This window comes from Macaca fascicularis, chromosome 2 (assembly GCF_037993035.2).
Source record: "Macaca fascicularis isolate 582-1 chromosome 2, T2T-MFA8v1.1".
NCBI lineage: Eukaryota > Metazoa > Chordata > Mammalia > Primates > Cercopithecidae > Macaca > Macaca fascicularis.
In genome coordinates, this window is record NC_088376.1 from 151,848,679 (window position 1) to 151,865,590 (window position 16,912).

General features: G+C 54.2%; 1 protein-coding gene across 6 annotated transcripts in view; it reads left to right on the top strand.

The window, feature by feature from the left end:
* The window catches only part of FBLN2 (fibulin 2), a 111,160-nt gene that overhangs the window by 11,068 nt on the left and 83,180 nt on the right, over positions 1-16,912 (top strand). For 3 of the 6 annotated variants that reach the window (XM_005547884.5, XM_005547885.5, XM_074033048.1), the window contains exon 1: positions 9,262-9,316. The exons of the other annotated variants lie outside the window; for them this stretch is intronic. The gene's annotated coding sequence lies outside the window, so the exon portion shown is untranslated. Of the gene's footprint in view, positions 1-9,261; positions 9,317-16,912 lie in introns of those variants that run through there. 6 annotated transcript variants of the gene reach the window in all.

Genomic DNA, 16,912 nt, shown 5'->3' on the forward strand with positions numbered 1-16,912 from the left:
GCGGGGGTCTTCTCTACTTCCAGGGGTTTGGCCAGCTGGCCAGTGTGGTCCAGAGGATGTGGGTCTCCCACCTGCTCCCTTATCAGGGCCCTGGTGAAGAGGCCTGGAGAAAGGAGGGGTTGAAGCACCTGGGGGAAAGCCGGAAGGACGGGAAGAGACCAGAGGGCAACTCAGTGCAGATACCCAGGATAGAGGGGCAGGCCTGTCCATGGCCAAGCAGCTCTGGACCTTCAGCTAGGAGGTCAAGGGACCCTGCAGTCAGTGTGTTGGCAGCTTAATACGTCACCCCAGATAACTACTGCCAGCTTAGGTCACACGGCCTGAAGTCTAAGGGCTGGAATGTGGAAAGTGAAAGTTCTCTATGGGCCATACAGACCACCCTAAGGACCTGTGCTCAGTCCCTGGAATAGTCCTGTAAGAGGGACGGCTGAATTGGCCCCAGGGTACTAGAGCAACTAGGGTGACTCAGCCTGGAGAAGAGCAGCCTTGAGGTTTTGGCTGAGGAGGAGCAGATAGGCCAAGAGGACCGGAGGGTGGGGCCAGAACCCACAAGGGAGTCACCTCTCTGTGCGAGGACGACTTTTCTCTCAACATCCAGAGTTGCTCAAGAAGAGAAGGTGTTGCCCTCCCACCCCATAGCTCAGTTCCTGGCTCCTTCCTCTGGGTTCAGCTGGGGCAGGGGGACCTGGGCTCTTTCCACCCGAGGAAGGGGGTTCCAGGCTCTGTCTTTCCTGGCATTCCAGTGGCCCAGTGCGGCCCCAGGGCCTTAGGGCCGGATGAGGAAACACAAAGGCTGCTGGGCCACGGCCCCAGGCAGAGGCTCTGGACTGAGAGGCCTAGACAGAAAAGCCTGGGACTCCACGGGGCTGTGTGACTCACTTATGCTGCCTGGGGGGACCCAAGCTCAACTGTCTCTGAGCTGTCTCAGTTTTGTTATCTGTGAAGTGGGGACACTCAGTGTTTAACATTCAGCAGGTGGAGGACATGCAAGAGAGGCAGCTGTGTCTGAGCTTTACAAACAGTATAATGCAGTGACAATTTCAGTTACCATTTCTATCACTGGATAGTTTGGGTCTGTGAAGAAGCCCAGAGTGATTTTGCCAAGCGAGACAGGATTAGATGCACAAGGTACATTTTGCAGGGAGGGAGCAGGAGAAGGCAGAGAGAGATTCAGAGGGCAACACAGTTCTGACACTTGTGCTGGGAGGTGGGGAAGAAGGACTGGGGAGGAGAAGTCTTGGAATGTGATGCAGTTCCAAAAAGCTTCAGCCAAGATGATGAGGGGGCCTTGGGAACTTTTCCAGCAGGTGACTGCAAGGAGTACTGGGTCTCTCTGGGATGTTGCTGCATTCCCATTCCTAGCTCTGTGTTTTGTCGTTGGTTGGGAGCAGCTCACAGTGGCCTCAGCGTAAATGTGATGGTGGGTGTGGAGGAGCAGTCAGTGACCTATGCTGCAGAGATATGTGGAGATCTGAGTGATATATCTTCATGGCTACCATAACCCTCATTATCCGAAACCCATCTATACCCAAGACTGGTTGGATCAAGTCCTGCCAGGTAACCAGAGGTTACTTGCAGCCTCAGAAGCCAAAGTCTGTTATTTAAACAGAGACGTGTTTCCTTTTTCCACATACCTAGAAGGGGAGGTTTCCAGGTATAACTGGAAATTCTTGCCCCATAACAAGGCAGCCTGCTGGAGGACCAGCCATCAGCTGCAGGGGAAGGGCAGCCAGAGGGGCTCGGGGTTAGATTTAAGGGCAGCAATAAATGAAGGCTGGATGGATGGATGAAAAAAAGAACTGGAATAGAATATACGTAGTTTACTATTCTATTTCTATCTTGGAATAGAGGAAGGCTTTCCAAGCACAACCTCAAAACCATAGACCACAAAGAAAAATACTGGTAGGTCTGTCTACATCAAATTCTTAAAATTCTATGTTTAAAAAAGTACATAACCAAAGCTAAACTAAAGGGAGTCTGCAGCATGTGCTTGGCAGACAATAGGTCAGCATTCCTACTATAAAAAAAAAAAAAAATGCCTATCAGTTACTATGACCAAGATGGACACCTCCATAGTGAAAAGGAATAAAGAATATGCGCAAATGGTTGAACATTTAAAAGAAAGAAAATACACGTAAACATGCCCTTTGTTCTTGCAACTTCTTGGAAATAGACAAATGCTCGAAAATATATATCTCTATATATGTATTTAGGAGCAGGGTCTCACTCTGTCTCCCAGACTGGAGATCAGGGGTCAATCCTGGCTCACTGCACTGTCCCACCTCAGCCTACCAAGTAGCTGGCATTACAGGTGTTAGAAATAAACTTTCAGTGCTGCAAAAGAAATAGCACTTGAACATGAATTTTCTCAGCAAGGCAATTTTACTTCTGTAGAAGGGTGCATCTTGCAGATGGAGCAATGGCAAGAGCACACAAGGGAGGGGAAGGGGTTCTTATCCCTAACGCAGGTAGCCCCTACTGCTGTGTCATTCCTCTATTGGTTAGAATTAGACTGCACAGTCTAAGCTAATTCTGATAGAATACTGCACAGCTGTTGACAGTGATTCTAAAGATATCTGTTATTGATGTAGAAAAATGACCATAATATATCTCATGATAGAAATGTTTATTAGAAACTGTGGGCAGGCATACATACATACATTCATGTATATGTATAAAACAAAAGCAGTTGGGGCTAGGTGCAACGGCTCATGCCTGTAATCCCAGAACTTTGGGAGGCAGAGGTGGGCAGATCACTTGAGGTCAGGAGTTCGAGACCAGCCTGGCCAACATGGTGAAACCCCCGTCTCTACTAAAAATACAGAATGTAGATGGGTGTGGTAGCATAATCCTAGCTGCTTGGGAGGCTGAGGCAGGAGAATCGCTTGAACCTGGGAGGTGGAGGTTGCAGTGAGCTGAGATCACTCCACAGAACTCTAGCCTGGGCGACAGAGCAAGACTCTGTCTCAAAACAAAACATAAAACAAACAAACAAACAAAAAACCCCACAAAAAAAAACAAAAACAAAAACAAAAGCTGTTGGAAGAGTTTCTCTTGGGAAGACAGACTCTCCCAATATTGAATGTTTTATTATATGTAGTTTCTAACTTAGGTATTAAAATCAGAGCCAGTCTCTCATTTCACAAATGGGGAAACTGAGGTTGAGAGTGGGCAAGAGCCTTTCTGGGATCAGGCCCCCTGTCTCTGGGCTGCCTTTGCTGTCCTGTGGGCCCCCTTCAGCCCCTTAGGGTTTCACAGTGTGGCCTTAGGCAAGTCTCTTCCCTCTCTGGGTGGCTGCAGTGGGGAAGGGGCTCTGAGGCTGCTCAGCCTATTTTTCCAGCCTGCTGGGGAGATCCCAGCCTCTGAGACCAGCACCCTGCCTCCTCACCCTTCCCCCTGCCTGGAGAGTTGGCCCCAACAGCAAGGCTGGGCCCAATTTCATCACACCAGGCGAAGGAGTGGGCCAGGATGAGTCACGAGCGAGCCGGGCCATAGGAGGTAGGGGCTGACCACTCCCAGACGGGAGTTGTGAGGCCAGGCGGCTTTCCTGGAATAAGTAGACTGCTTGGGAAAGTGCAGAGAAATCCCAGAGTGGAATAAAAGTTGTAATGCCTCTCCCCCACTCCTCTCCCCAGACACCCTATTCCATGTACTTCAGCCCTTTTTGCCACTCTGCCAAGGGGTCACCCAGTCCTTGTCTGCACACCCCAGCTCCCCACCATCTCACTATGATGTTCTCTCTCTTCCTCTGGAAGGGCAGGGAAACACGTGCTGACTCTGGAATTGGGCTGCTCCGGGTGGTGGCCCTAGCTATGCTGCTGAGCCTCAGTTTCTTTGTAAAATGGGGGAAATATCTAGTACCTCTAGAATTGTGTAGAGGATTAAATGAACTAATCCATGTAAGGTGCCTGTTAAAATGCTTAGTTCACAGTATATGGTTAACAGACATGAGTTTATTTTTCATCACAATCACTGCCCCCCTTTATTTAAGGCAAACCACCTTTGGAGAGAGCCTAGACATCATAAAAAATGGAACCTCAATGGCAAACACCAGTGTTCAAAGGGGCCTGGGAAGTGCAGGTGCTGGACTTGGTGGGTAATGTTGTCTCAGGGAGATGAATTCTATTAGCCAAGGCTCTTGGAGGATAGAAGTGAGCACACCAAATCTCAGGTACAAGAAACCCCAACTCAAATTGGCTGTAGCCTCAACCAACTCAAAAACAAAACCCAACTCAAATTGGCTGAAGCCCCAAAGAGCATTTATCGACTCCTGTAACTGAAAGATCCAAGGGCAAGATGGCTTCAGGCCGAGCTATAACCAGGTGTTTAACATCATGCCATCAGAAAGCCTCTTTCTCCTTCCCCTCCTCCTCCTCTCAGCCCTTACCTCTGAGCTGGTTTCATTCTCAGCAAGTTCCCCTAAGAGGTAGTCTCCAAGCTACTGGCTTACACCCCCAGCTGAGCAATAGGGCAGAAAGGGCGCTCCCTCCCCTGGCTCCAGGGCAGGCACAATCTGTCTTACATACAGATGCCCCTCACTAGGGCCACATATCCTTCCCTGAGCCAACCACCGTGACTGGGGAGGGGATTCCCCAGTGGGCCATACCACATCAACCGAATGAACCACATCAACCCAGAATGGAGCCAAGAAGGCCCTGCAGAGGAGCTCAAGGGCTGGCAGCTGGAGCAGGGGACAGGGATGGGCAGAAACCAAAGATGTATACTGCACAAGTCTTCTTGGAAGGCTCTGAGTCATGAGCTTTGGTGGGAGACTAGAGAACACAGCTTGTCTATCTACAACTTCTTAGTAGAGCATTTGAGCTCGATATTGAAGTAGGAGGGATGGTTATTAGTTGGGTGTAGGTTAAAATGGTGTAGGTTAGGCTGCTAGTTACAGCAAGGATATAAAAGACTTATGTGAAGGTACAGGCCAGGTGAGGTGCTCCTCTGCTGCCCAGGGACTCCTTCCATGCAAGTGTGACTCTCACCTGGTAATACAAAGTGGCTGTTTCCAGCCAGCAGGAAGGAAAAGGAAGGATAAGACTCATCTTTTCCTTTAAGGTCATGAGCCCGAAATTGTCCGCATTACTCTGCCCCCATTCAACAGCACAACATGTTTGTAGTCCCACCTGGCTGCCAGGGAGGCTGGGAGTGAAATCTTCAGCCAGAAAGCCATCTAAAATTTCTATAGTAATGTTTCTTACATGAATGGTGGGGGCCGATGAGGGTTTCTGCCACACGGTAGGAAGGATCTGGGTAGGTGGAACTGCATTCATAGTGGGATGGAAAGGCAGAGAGCCGGGGAAGTTCTTGGTGTAAGAGAAGAAATCAGTTTTTCATTGGGTGAAGAGTAGGGCTCTGGGATGTAAGGACGGGGTGTAGGTGGGTGAAGGGCTGGGGAGGCAGTGGGGATCCAGACCAGAGAGAGCCTGAACTCGGCTCCCAGGAGTGACTGTGTGCCCACATGTCCATGCTCTGCTCATGCTACCTGCCAGCAGCTGCCCTCGGGCCTGGGCCTGGAGTGTGTAGACTGGTGTGCAGTCCACTCTTGGGAGGAAGGAAGATGGGAGGAGACTTGTGCAGGCCTTGGGGGTCAGGACCATTTAAGCAGGGACTTTCAGGCACTGGAATATGATCTGGAAAGGAGTAGGGGGGTATCAGGGACTCCTGGAGGGCACATCTCCTTGTTCTCTTAGACTTTTCACTCTGGGGAGGGAAAAAGCTGGAAGAGGAAGGCCAGAGGGAGGTCCCCCAAGTGGTATTTTTCAAATCTGGCAGCATCTTACAACCTACTGGGGATAACAAAAGAAAAAAAAAGTACTGATGCCCAACTCCACCCTCTGGAGACTGGGGTTTAATTGTTCTGGGGTAGTGTCTAGACAGTGGTATTTCCAAAAAAAAAGAGAGAAATTCCCCAGGTGATTCAAATGCACTGCCAGGTCTGAGAAGTCTTGTTCTAAAGCCTGGGAGCGGGTGTGCTGTCCTAGGTCTTTGTTGGGCAGCAGGATGGCAGGTGGCGCTGTCCCCTGGCGGAGGTGGGCCTCTGTCTAGATATCTTTCCCATTGTGTGGAATTCTCCGCCTTGAGGGTCTTGGTGGGCCTGGACACTGACTTTCCTAGTCTGTCTTACAGCTGGGGCCAGATGGGAGACCCACACTGCCCCTACTGTGTCTGCAGCTGCTGTTAAATGGGAGGCGGGAGAGATGACTAAGCAGGCTCAGGGCTGTACCCACTGCTGGGGAAGGAGAGGCACTGTGACCCTTGGAGGGAGCTGGGGAGAAGTCCTGGCAGGGAGTCCTGGGCCCACCATTCAAGGAGCGGGCAGCCGTCGCGCTATCTGCACCCAGGTGGGCAGTAAGATTTTGGGCCCTGTTGCTGGGTCTTTCTCCCCGAAGCTTGGTTTCCAGAGACCCTGTGATCACAAATTTCTTCTCATCCAAACAGCTCAAGTTAGTTTATGTTGTTTGTAATTAACAACAAACATTTAATGGAGGACTTATGATATACCAGACACTGATGTAAGCATCTTAACTTCAAAACAATCCTGTAAGGCAAGCACTACTTTATAGGCTAGGACACGGAGGCCAGAGGGGTGAAGCGACCTGCTGAAGGTCATACAGGGAGAACGTGGATTTAAATCAGAGCCATTGGGTCCCAGAGCCCAGGCTCCTAAACCTATATTATTGCATGGAGTTATTATTATTGTTACTCTCATTTTCCAGATGTCAGAACTGAGGCTCAGAGAGGCGCAGGCGGCCTTCCCAAGGCTACCCAGTGAGGATGCAGATCCAGGAAGCTCAGCAAGCCTTCTCTTCCCAATCCAGGCTGCACAGGTGGGACAAGTGAGCCTCATGCCTGCTGGCCCTGGCGCCTCAGTGCCCAGGGAGCTAGTGAGACTGTCACTGATGTAAATAACTTTGCTGCCCACTGTGATCATTCTGTCTAGACCTTATCAGCCTGAAACTTCCTCCAACCATGTCTCAGCCAGGCACTGGGCCCCAAATTCCTGGTGGGTGATGCGTGCTCTGTCTGCGATAACAGCCTTGGAAGGGCTCTGAAGGGATGGCCGCTTTGGCCGCATCTCCGGCTCAGATAACAGGACGGGAGAAGTGTCTCCATTTTATCTTGTGGAAGGCGGGCCAGGCCTTGGGTTCCGTGGGCTGCCGGGTGAGCTGCATCTGGCTCAGTGCCTCTCCTTCCAGGCCTGGGCCCTGTTGGGGGAGGGAGCCTCATTAGCAGTTGCCCAGGGTCTTTCTCATCCCAGGCCACTGCCCCTCCTTCCCCTACAGGAGGAAGGATTCAATCTGTCACTTACTCATTAGATATTTACTGAGCACTCCCTTGGGTCAAGTACAATCCAAAGTACAGATAATCCCTGACTTACGATGGTTCGATTTAGGATTTTTTGAATTTAGGATGTTGAGAAAGTGGTACACACCCAGGAGAAACCCTACTTGGAATCCCCAGGCAATCATTCTGTTTTTCACTTTCTGTACAATATTCAATGAGTTACATGAGATATTCAACACGTCATTATAAAATAGGCTTTGTGTTAGATGATTTTGCCCACCTGTAGGCCAGTAATGGAAGTGTTCTGAGCACATTTAAGGTAGGCTTGGCTGAGCTATGATGTTCTGTAGGTTAGGTGGATGAAATGCATTTTCAACTTACTATATTTTTGATTTATGATGGGTTTACGGGGACATGATCCCATTATAATTGAGGAGCATCTGCACTTTCGGTTTGGCTCATTTCGGTTCATTTGATCTTTCCAATAACATCCTAAGATAGGCTTTGATGACTTTATGTTCATTTTACTGTTGAGGAAATAAAGGCCCAGAGAGGTGAAGTAACTTGCCCAAGATCGCACAGCTGGTGTGTGGTGACTTTCTTAACGACCAGGTGATCCTACCTATAGTCATTTATAAATGAATAAGAGAAGTCAGCCAGTGACAAGCACGGCAATGAGAGTGCGGCTGAGTCCCAGGGTGGAGAGTGGTAGTTGCTACCTCTGCTGGGGTCTCAGGGAGGGCTTCTCTGGGGATGGTGGCATTTCAGCTGCAGCTTAATGCAGGGATGAGTCAGCCACTGTGGATCTGGGGAAGAGCATCCCAGGCAGAGGGAACAGCAATGGTAAAGGCCCTGAGGGAACAGCAAGCCACAGAGCTCCAATGGGGAAATGGGCCCAGAGGGAAGGCACCTGCCTGGGGTTAGACACAAGTTGGGGCAGGCCAGGCCCAGGCTGCCAGCTCAGTCTTTGGCCTCTCCATCCACTCCTGGCTCCTCTGTGGGTGGCCCCATCTGAGCCAATGGGCCCTTCCTGGCTCCAAGTCCTCTCTGCTGTGTGGCCCTGGGCAGGCAGCTGCCCTGCCCTGTGCCTTTGTTCTTGGCTGCCTCACCCCGTCCTGGGCTGCGAGGAGACCCCTGGGGTGGGGGCGGGCACACTCTGGGCCCATGGCTGCTGCTCAGATGTGAGGTGGTGACCGCCAGCCCATGTGTCTCTGGACAGGGATGGGAGGGACTCAGAGAAACACAGAGACCAAGAGATAAAGTCAGAGGGAGATGCCGAGACCAAGAGGGACAAACCAAGGGAGACAGAGAGACGACATTAGATCAGAGATGGAGACCCCGAAAAAGACCCAGAAAGGGAGCGGCGTGGGCTGGGGGAAGAGACACCCCGGGGATCACGCAGTGGTCACAGGTATCAGAGCTGGGCAGAGGGAAAGGACAAACCGAGCCTGTCCCAAAGCTGGGGGCTCAGTACCGTCTGCCCAGGGACGTGCAGCAGCCGTGTAGCTGCAGGCAGCCCCTCAGGGTAGGAAGCCAGGCGGGTGGGAGGCAGGGCCTGGTCTCTGGGCAGTTTTCTACCCAGGCCCCTCAGGCCCTCACAATGTGCCCAAGGCTGCTGGGCCCATCTTCCAGGGGTGATCACTGAGGCTCAGGCTGGCTAAGGCGGCCAGACCCCAACCCCTAGCCCTACCCTGTGGGAAGCAGTGCCAGGTCTGGTACTCAGAGGTTAGGCTGGGCGCAGGGAGGGTGAGGGCTCCGCAGCGAGCGCGCCGGGCGGCCTGTAGGAGTCGGGTCTGTGCGTCTGGGCTCTCAGCTAGCGGCGCCGGCCCGGCCCCCTCCCCGGCGAGCGGCCGAGACCCCGCCCCGGAGGTGGAGGCGGAGTCAGTGGAGGGGGCCGGGGACCGGTTGGTCCCGCCCCTCGCGCCTCCGCCCCGCCCCGCGCGCACTCAGCCGGGGGCCGCCCGGGCTCTCGACGCGCCGACGGCCGGGCGGACGGACGGACGGACGCCGAGCGCAGCGCCCCGCGGTGAGTGCACGCGGCCCCTCCCGCCCGGATTCATCCCCGTCGGTCCGCGCCTCGCAGCTCAGGACTCGGGGGTGCTCGGACGATCCGACGGCTCAGCGGACCCTCGGACGCGCCCAGCGGGCTGCCCGCGCCTCCACCCGCTCCGCCGGTCCGACCGGGTCTCGCTTTCCCGGTCCCAGCGCGGGAACGGCCCGCGAGCGCCGCGACCCAATGTACAGATGCGGGCACAGAGGCTGGTGCGGGCTGGGGGCCGGGGGTCCGAGGGCGGGTTCCCCCTACCCCGGGTCCGCAGCTTCCTCTGCTCTGGGTCTCCCTTCTCCCCCAGGGCCAGCTCCCACCAGTCATCCCCCGGTCCCACTGCTCACCCCCACCCGGACCGCAGGACCTCGCCGCCCCTCCGGTTCAGAGAGCTGGGTCAACACCCTCAGGGAAAGAAGACTAGAGTCCCTGGTCTAACACTATCCCCTCCGTCACCTCCAAGTCACACTCACCACCACACACGCACTCACACCAGCAGAAGTTTCTGCACGCTCTGTGTTGGCGCACCCACCCTCCCTGTCACCCCGTCCTCCCTCTCCCAGCCCCATGCTCACCCCCCCCCACCCAGCTCCCCCAGGCCAGAATCTCTGACATTCATCTCACATCCGCTCAGCACACAATGCTCCACACACGTGCCTTGCACACTGGCACCTCTCCGAGGCATGCCTCTCTTAGCAGGCAGTTGTGTCTCTGATAAACACATGTGCCCTTACTGCCCTCTGACACGCACACGTCTGCCACACAGGGGTAGCCATCACACGCATATCTCCATCATATGTATCACACATGTGTCTCTCACATGCATGTGCTCCTCAAATACCTGGAATCACAAACACTGGGAGTGCCACACACACTGTGAGTCTCACACACGAGTCACAGACCCCCACGACTTCACAGTCCCAGCCCCCCCGGCACTCCACGGGCAGTCCTCCCCTGTCCTGGGGGGTGGGGAGCCGATTTTGAAGGAGGGAGGTGGTTGCTTCTGGTGGAGGCTGCTTATCATGGGACCTGGCTGTGGGGATCATGGGGGTGGCTCAGCCTCAGGCTGGGCCTGACTCCTCACCTCCCTGCGTCCTCTCTCCCTTCCCCTGCTCCAGTCTCCCAAATACGGGTGCTCTCCCTCCCTTTTTTGCTGCCACAAGGAGTTGCCCATATCAGCTTTGCAGTGATCACTTGGGCCAGTCCCAAGCTGGCCTGAGCCAGCAGGCATCCCCTGACAGGCCAAAAAGAGAAAAAGGGAAGTGGATGGTTTGGGTGCTTGTGTCTACCCTGATGCCCCTGAGGTGTTGGTCTGGGCCCTCCCAGAGGGAGCCCTGATGAATTGGGTGGCAGCTGAGAAGTGTTCCCTCGGCCTGGCATGGATTGGGAGCCGGTGTGTGTTTGTGGCTGATAGGGGCTCTGGGCCTTAACTTCCCTATATGCAAAATGGGGTGAAGACTCCCCAGCAGGAGGAAGAGAGTGAGGGAGCTACTCCCCTGGGGTGCACCCTTGACTTCCCGCCCTCCCCTCCTGCAGCTGAGCTGTGTGATGGGGGTGAGCAGGGGATGAAGTCAAAGAATCTTATTCCGGAGGCACAAACCTGCCAACCCCGGCTGTGGCTGGCCCTGCATGTTTTGTTTGGCTCTCACCATGTTATTATTATTTTAAAAAATTAATTAGCTGCCAGCATTTACAAATTGGCAGTTTTCACGTAAAAGTCCGGATTTCCGTCTTCTCTTGGAAAAATCACGAGGTCTGGTAGTTCAGGACCCGCATCCCCTGGCTGGTGCTGCCCACTCCCAACTCAGGGGATGGGGCAGGGGCGCTGTTAGGTCCCTGTCCCCACCTGGCCCTCTTACACCTTCTCAGTTCCTGCCTGGCCTGTGTGGCCTTTGTGTGGCTGTGACTGCTGCATGCATTGGGCTGATTTTGCTCCATTGCCTGCCTCAAGCATAGGCCCAGGCTGGTCCTCCATGCATGGCTGGGGAAGCCCTGGGCAGGCCTCCTACCCTTCAAGGCCTTAGTCATTGGAGCAATGAGTGGCGCCCAGGGCCCTGGGCCACAGGGCATCTTTGTGATGGTGGCAGACACTTCCTGCTAGGCTGTGGGGGACAGTGGTTTGGGGACCCCATGAAGCAAGAGCTCATGCCAGACAGCATTCTCTGAGGCACACTTTGTTCATCGCTTTTCTTCCCAGAGCCTGCCACCCCTCCCGCAGGGTGGAACTCTTGCCCCTATTTAAGAGATGGGGAAGGGGAGGCTGAGAAAGGGCCTCCCAGCAGGCAAAGGGGAGAGCTGGGGATCAGCCCAGGATCTTCTCCCTCCAAAGCAAAGCTCTTTGCCCCTCTCAGTGAGCCACTAGTGAGTGGGAGGACTTGGTCTCCTTGGCCCTGGCGGGAGTGCCCTGAGCCCATCCACACCTGACATGAAATAGGTGCTTCATAAATGCTTGGGGCCTGCTGATGGTAAGTGAAACTGTTCTCTGCAGCAAATTTGGGCCTAAGGTGATTCCACAGCCACTTACATCACCTTTGACACTTTTCATCTGCTGTAAAACCTGGCCCAGGATTCCTACTTGGGTCTTGATGATCACATTCACCGTGACCCTATCACCACCAGGTGGAGGCCACTGAGTCCTGGGTGAGTCCAGGAGGTCCTGGGACCATCACGGTGTGTCCTGTTGGACACCACATGCAGTGTTTGCTTTGCATTTAGGAGCTGTGGGTGTGAGCATCTTTTCTTTAAACCCCTGGTTGGCCTAGGCACATGAGATCCCACATGGGACTGAGGGACTCAGGGCCAGTGTTAGGTAGGGGCAGCTCCCCCTCCCAGCTTATGTTCCCCTGGGTGGCTGGGTGGGCGGCATGGTGTGGGGCAGTTGCTGCATTGTTCTATCCCAATTCCCGTGGCCCTCTGCTCTCTGCCTGCCATCTGTACGTGGCTGAATTCATGTAAACTCAAGGCCTCCTTATGTGTGGCCTCCTGGAAGTTTGCTGCCTGAATGAAGACCAGGCCTGTGTGCGGCACGTGGAACTTGAGGTGGGGGAAGCAGCCCTGGCTTCTTCCTTGTATCTCCTGGAGAGGCTGACCTTAGCTTTTTTATTTCCGTCCTGCTGGGGGAGAGGTGCTGGGCCTGGACGTGCCAGGTGACATGGAGGGCCTGGGGCCAAGGCTGGTCTGTGTGTGACTGCGGTGTGCTCCTGGGTCTGGTCCTCCCTCTGCTGGGCCTCAGTCTTGCATTCTGTAAAGTGGATGCTTCTGATGGTTTTCAGTGCTCAGGGTCTTGCTGTGGGGTGGTGGGGGGTGGGATTCTGGGACTGCTCTGCAGGAGGCAGTTGGGTGTGGGCCACCTCTCTGGTTTCCTGAACTCCCCCATCTGAAAGCCGTTCCCTGAGATCCAGTTCCAACCTGGGACAGGCTTCTGGGCACTGTGTTCTCCCTGGCTGTTTGTGAGGCAGGAGCTGCAGCTGGGGGCCTGGCTCTCCTGGGCTAAATGGGGAGTCACTTGCCCATTCTGGGCCAGGCACGGTCTGGATAGGGGGCTCACAGAGGACAATGCAGACACTGTCATTGCTCCCATACAGTTTATATTCTAGTTGGAGTGGTGAAGTGGGGTGAGTCGAACGATTGGAGCTGTATTTAGACGCTGTCAAGGAGGTAAGGCCTGCTGGGAAGCGGCATCTAGGTGGGCAGGGAGGGCGCATTTGAGGAGGGGATTTCTGAGCTGAGCAAGGGGGGAAAGAGAGGGCAGCTTGTGCAAAAGACCTGAGGTGGAGCCTGCTTGGCATGCTAGGGACAAAGAAAGAGAGGAGGCTAGAGTGGGTGATGGAGGGGAGAATGGGGCAGAGGAGGCAGACAGGGAGTTGGAAAGCTATTGGAAAGTTTTGAGCCGGGGTGCGATGAGGTCTGATTTTCATTCTAAGACCCCTTCCCTAGCTGTGAGGTCGAGAGGCTTTGTGCCTCCGTGGAGAGATGCTGGCAGGACTGCTAGGCTGCCTGCTCCCCTGTACCAGGCCGTGTGCTGGGGACAGGCCTCACTTTGAGAAGCTACAGGTAGGTGGGGGAGGTCAGCCTGTCCATAGGTGCTGAGGTACGGGGTGATGCATGCTGCTTCAACAGATGATGGCTCATCCTCACAGGGAGTATTATACAGCTGCAAAAAATGACTATGCTCTCGATGGAAAGGTCTTCAAGATCTGTTATGAGAAGAAAGCAAGGTGTTGACTGGTGTGTAAAGTGTGCCACCTCTTGTGTAAAATTGGGATATAAATTCACATCCACTTGTATGTGCATCAGCAAATCAGGAGCTAGTTTCGGTAGTTACCTGTGGTCACCTGGGGTTGGGGGGACAAGGGTGAAAGGGGAGGTGAGACTTCCCACCTCATGACCTGTTATATTTTCTGGTTTTTGGGCTGTGTCACTGTGTCGCCTGTTCACATTACATGAAATTAAAAAGTAGTTGGTGGTTGAATGTTCATTCGTGAGTTTTAAGTGAAAATGTTTAAGATGGTTTTAAATTCCCTGTGTTACTGACCTTGCTGAACAGACTTCTTCCTGGTGTGATATATGAAACTTTCCATTGTGATTAAAATGATATGTTACCAAAGTCACTTTTTGCAGTTTGGCCAGTGGACAAAAGAAAAAACCCCAGCCATTCTCCCTCCCGCCTTGCCTTCACCTCTCTTCCTGTGGGTGTTCCCTTCTGTGGAGACTGCAGGCTCTTTCTGCGGGGGCATCACTGCATTTAACATTCTGTCTGAGCCTGTTTTCTCAGTCTGCCCCACTGCCCCAGGGTTTGGTGACAGGTCTGGGCCCCAGGGGGCGGGGAGCAGGCCCAGCTTCTGGTCAGGGAGCAGCCAGGTGCAGGGAAGTCCCTTTTTGGCATTCTGCAAAGTTCCAGTCCAGCTCTGCTACGCACATACTGTGTTCCCTTGGGGCCAGTGTGTCACATCTCAGGTCTCAGGTTCCTCCTCTGTGAAGTGGGTGTCAAACTCCCTAGCTCTCAGGGTGGTTGGAAAAAGGAAAAGAGGAAGTGAGACTGGGTCTGGTGGCTCACGTCTGCAATCCTAGCCCTTTGGGAGGCCAATGCAGGAGGATCACTTGAGGCCAGGAGTTCAAGATCAGCCTGAGCAACAAAGTGAGACCTCATCTCTACAAAAAATATAAAATTAGCTGGGTGGTATGCGCTTGTAGTCCCAACTACTTGGGAGGCTGAGGCGGGAGGACCACTTGAGCCCAGGAGTTTGAGGCTGCAGTGAGCTGTGACCACGCCACTGCACTCCAGCCTGAGAGAAGGGACGAGGTCCTGTCTTTAAAAAAAAAAAAAAGGAGGGGTCGGGCATGGTGGCTCACGCCTGTAATCCCAGCACTTTGGGAGACCGAGGCAGGCGGATCACAAGATCAAGAGATGGAGACCATCCTGGCCAACATGGTGAAACCCCATCTCTACTAAAAATACAAAAATTAGCTGGGTGTGGTGGTGCACACCTGTAGTCCTAGCTACTTGAGAGACTGAGGCAGGAGAATCACTTGAACCCAGGAGGTGGAGGTTGCAGTGAGCCGAGATGATGCCACTGCACTCCAGCCTGGCGACAGAGCAAGACTCCGTCTCAAAAAACAAACAAACAAACAAACAAACAAACAAAAAAAACAAGGAGGAAATGAGAGCACATACTCCTTTATTCTGTAGGTGTTTATTGACCACCTGCTGGGTGCTGGGGACTGTTCTGAGTGCTGGGGGTAAAGCAGTGACCAAGACAATGTCCTCTACCCCCACAGAGCTGGCTCCCACAGGGAGACTCAGATGGGAAACACACTGATTCACACTGTAGTGTCCTTGCTGACCCTGTGTGCGAGGAGGGGTGGAGACGCTGGTCCAGGACAGGGACTGGCATTGGGGCTGTTTTAGGTAAAGTGTCAGTGGGGGTCAGGACCCAGCCCTGGATGTTGCTGAGGGGAGGGACATTAGGACTGAGGATATAGCAGGTGCAGGTGATTGGGTGTGATGAGGAACTGCTGGTGGATTCTGGTTTGGGGAGGGGTGGGGTCTAATTGAGATCCTAAAGGTCCCTTCCCCTGCACTGCTGCTGGCAGGGAGCGGGCTGGAGGGCAGCTGTGGGGATCCATACAACAGTGTCCAGGTGAGTGAAGTTGGGGCTTGAATTAGGGCGGTGGCAGCATTGGAGGTGAGAGGTAGTCAGATTTGGACTGACTTTGCAGGTGGGGCTGCCAGATTTCTTGATGGATTGGAAGTGGAGTGAGTGAAAGGGGAGGCCAGGGTGAGGCCGGCCGTCCTGCCCCATGGTGGACACAAACACCATGCGTGGCTTCTGGTCCTTAGCAGCCCTCTGTCATCCAGTTTCTTTCCCCAGATCCCCGAGTGTGGGTGGTGCAGGTGTCCCTGTGGTTGCAGGCAGCTCTGTCTCCAGGGCTCCTTCTGAATGCTGGGGCTGCAGAAGTCTACCCTCCCAATAGACCAGACAGAGGGGCTGCTCCTGTATGCTACAGGGGCAGAGGGGACCACCGGGCTGTGCCTCCAGCCAGGCATTATGGGGTGGTGGGGAGCAGTGGATTTGTGACTTCACCTCGGGAGGGCCAGGAGCCTGACTGGGTGTTGTGTGGGGAGGGAGAAAGCCAGGGAGGGGCTCCGTGGAGTTGGCGTTCCTGCTTTAGCATCTCTATGAAACCCTTTGCCAGGGAGTGTGCCCCAGGCCTTGGATTCTCTTCATCACCCCACAGTGCTGGCAGTAGCCTCTGGTGTGGGCCAGTGCTGTGTCAGGGGCTGGTGCACAGAGGAGTGGAACACAGGGCCCCTCCTAAGGTCATCCCCAGGGGCACCTGCATGGGTTGTTCTGAAATGCTTTGTCGGGACCATCCTGGAGGAGAACGCTGAAGCCATGGGAGCTGGGGAGGCATCTAGCTGAGCCTGGGTGGTCAGGGAGGGCTTCCTGGAGAAGGTGGTGCAGGCACTGTGATATGAAGGTAGAAGGGTGAGGGGCACCTGGGGACAGGAGAAAGCCTGGCTTCTTTCAGAATGGGGGCTTGGAGGAAGAGTGGAAAGTAAGGCTGGCGAGGCAGACTAGACCCTGAAAACAGGCCCTCCAGTCCTGGTCTGCAACAGGCAGCCTCAGGGCGTTCCGAGCAGAGGAGGCGCAGCCAGACCGTGAGGTTGAAGGGTCCCTCTGCAGCCCAGGTGTAGGGGTGGGTCTGGAGAGGGCAAGGCGGCAGGTGGGAGGCCTGTGAGAGTGACAGGGCTGGGAAACTGAGGCTCAGAGGGGGGCGTGCTTGCCTGCAGTCGCATAGCGACTGAGGAGGAAGAGCTGGGACGGGAGCCAGCTCCGTCCACCTCCGAGTCCTGCCTGGCGAGCTGCCCTCGCATACGGGGCACCGCTGCACGCCCACACCACACAGTCGCCTCCTCCGGGCACGTCCTTTCCCAGGGCCCCTCGTGGGTCAGCCGTGCGTCATTTTGTGCCATTGTCTTCAGTTATTGGAATTTGGAAGCGTTGCAGAAATGCCTCTCTCTCCTCATATATGGAGATTGTTGCAAAGCAAGTGCTGGTTTGGGGAAAGGTTATT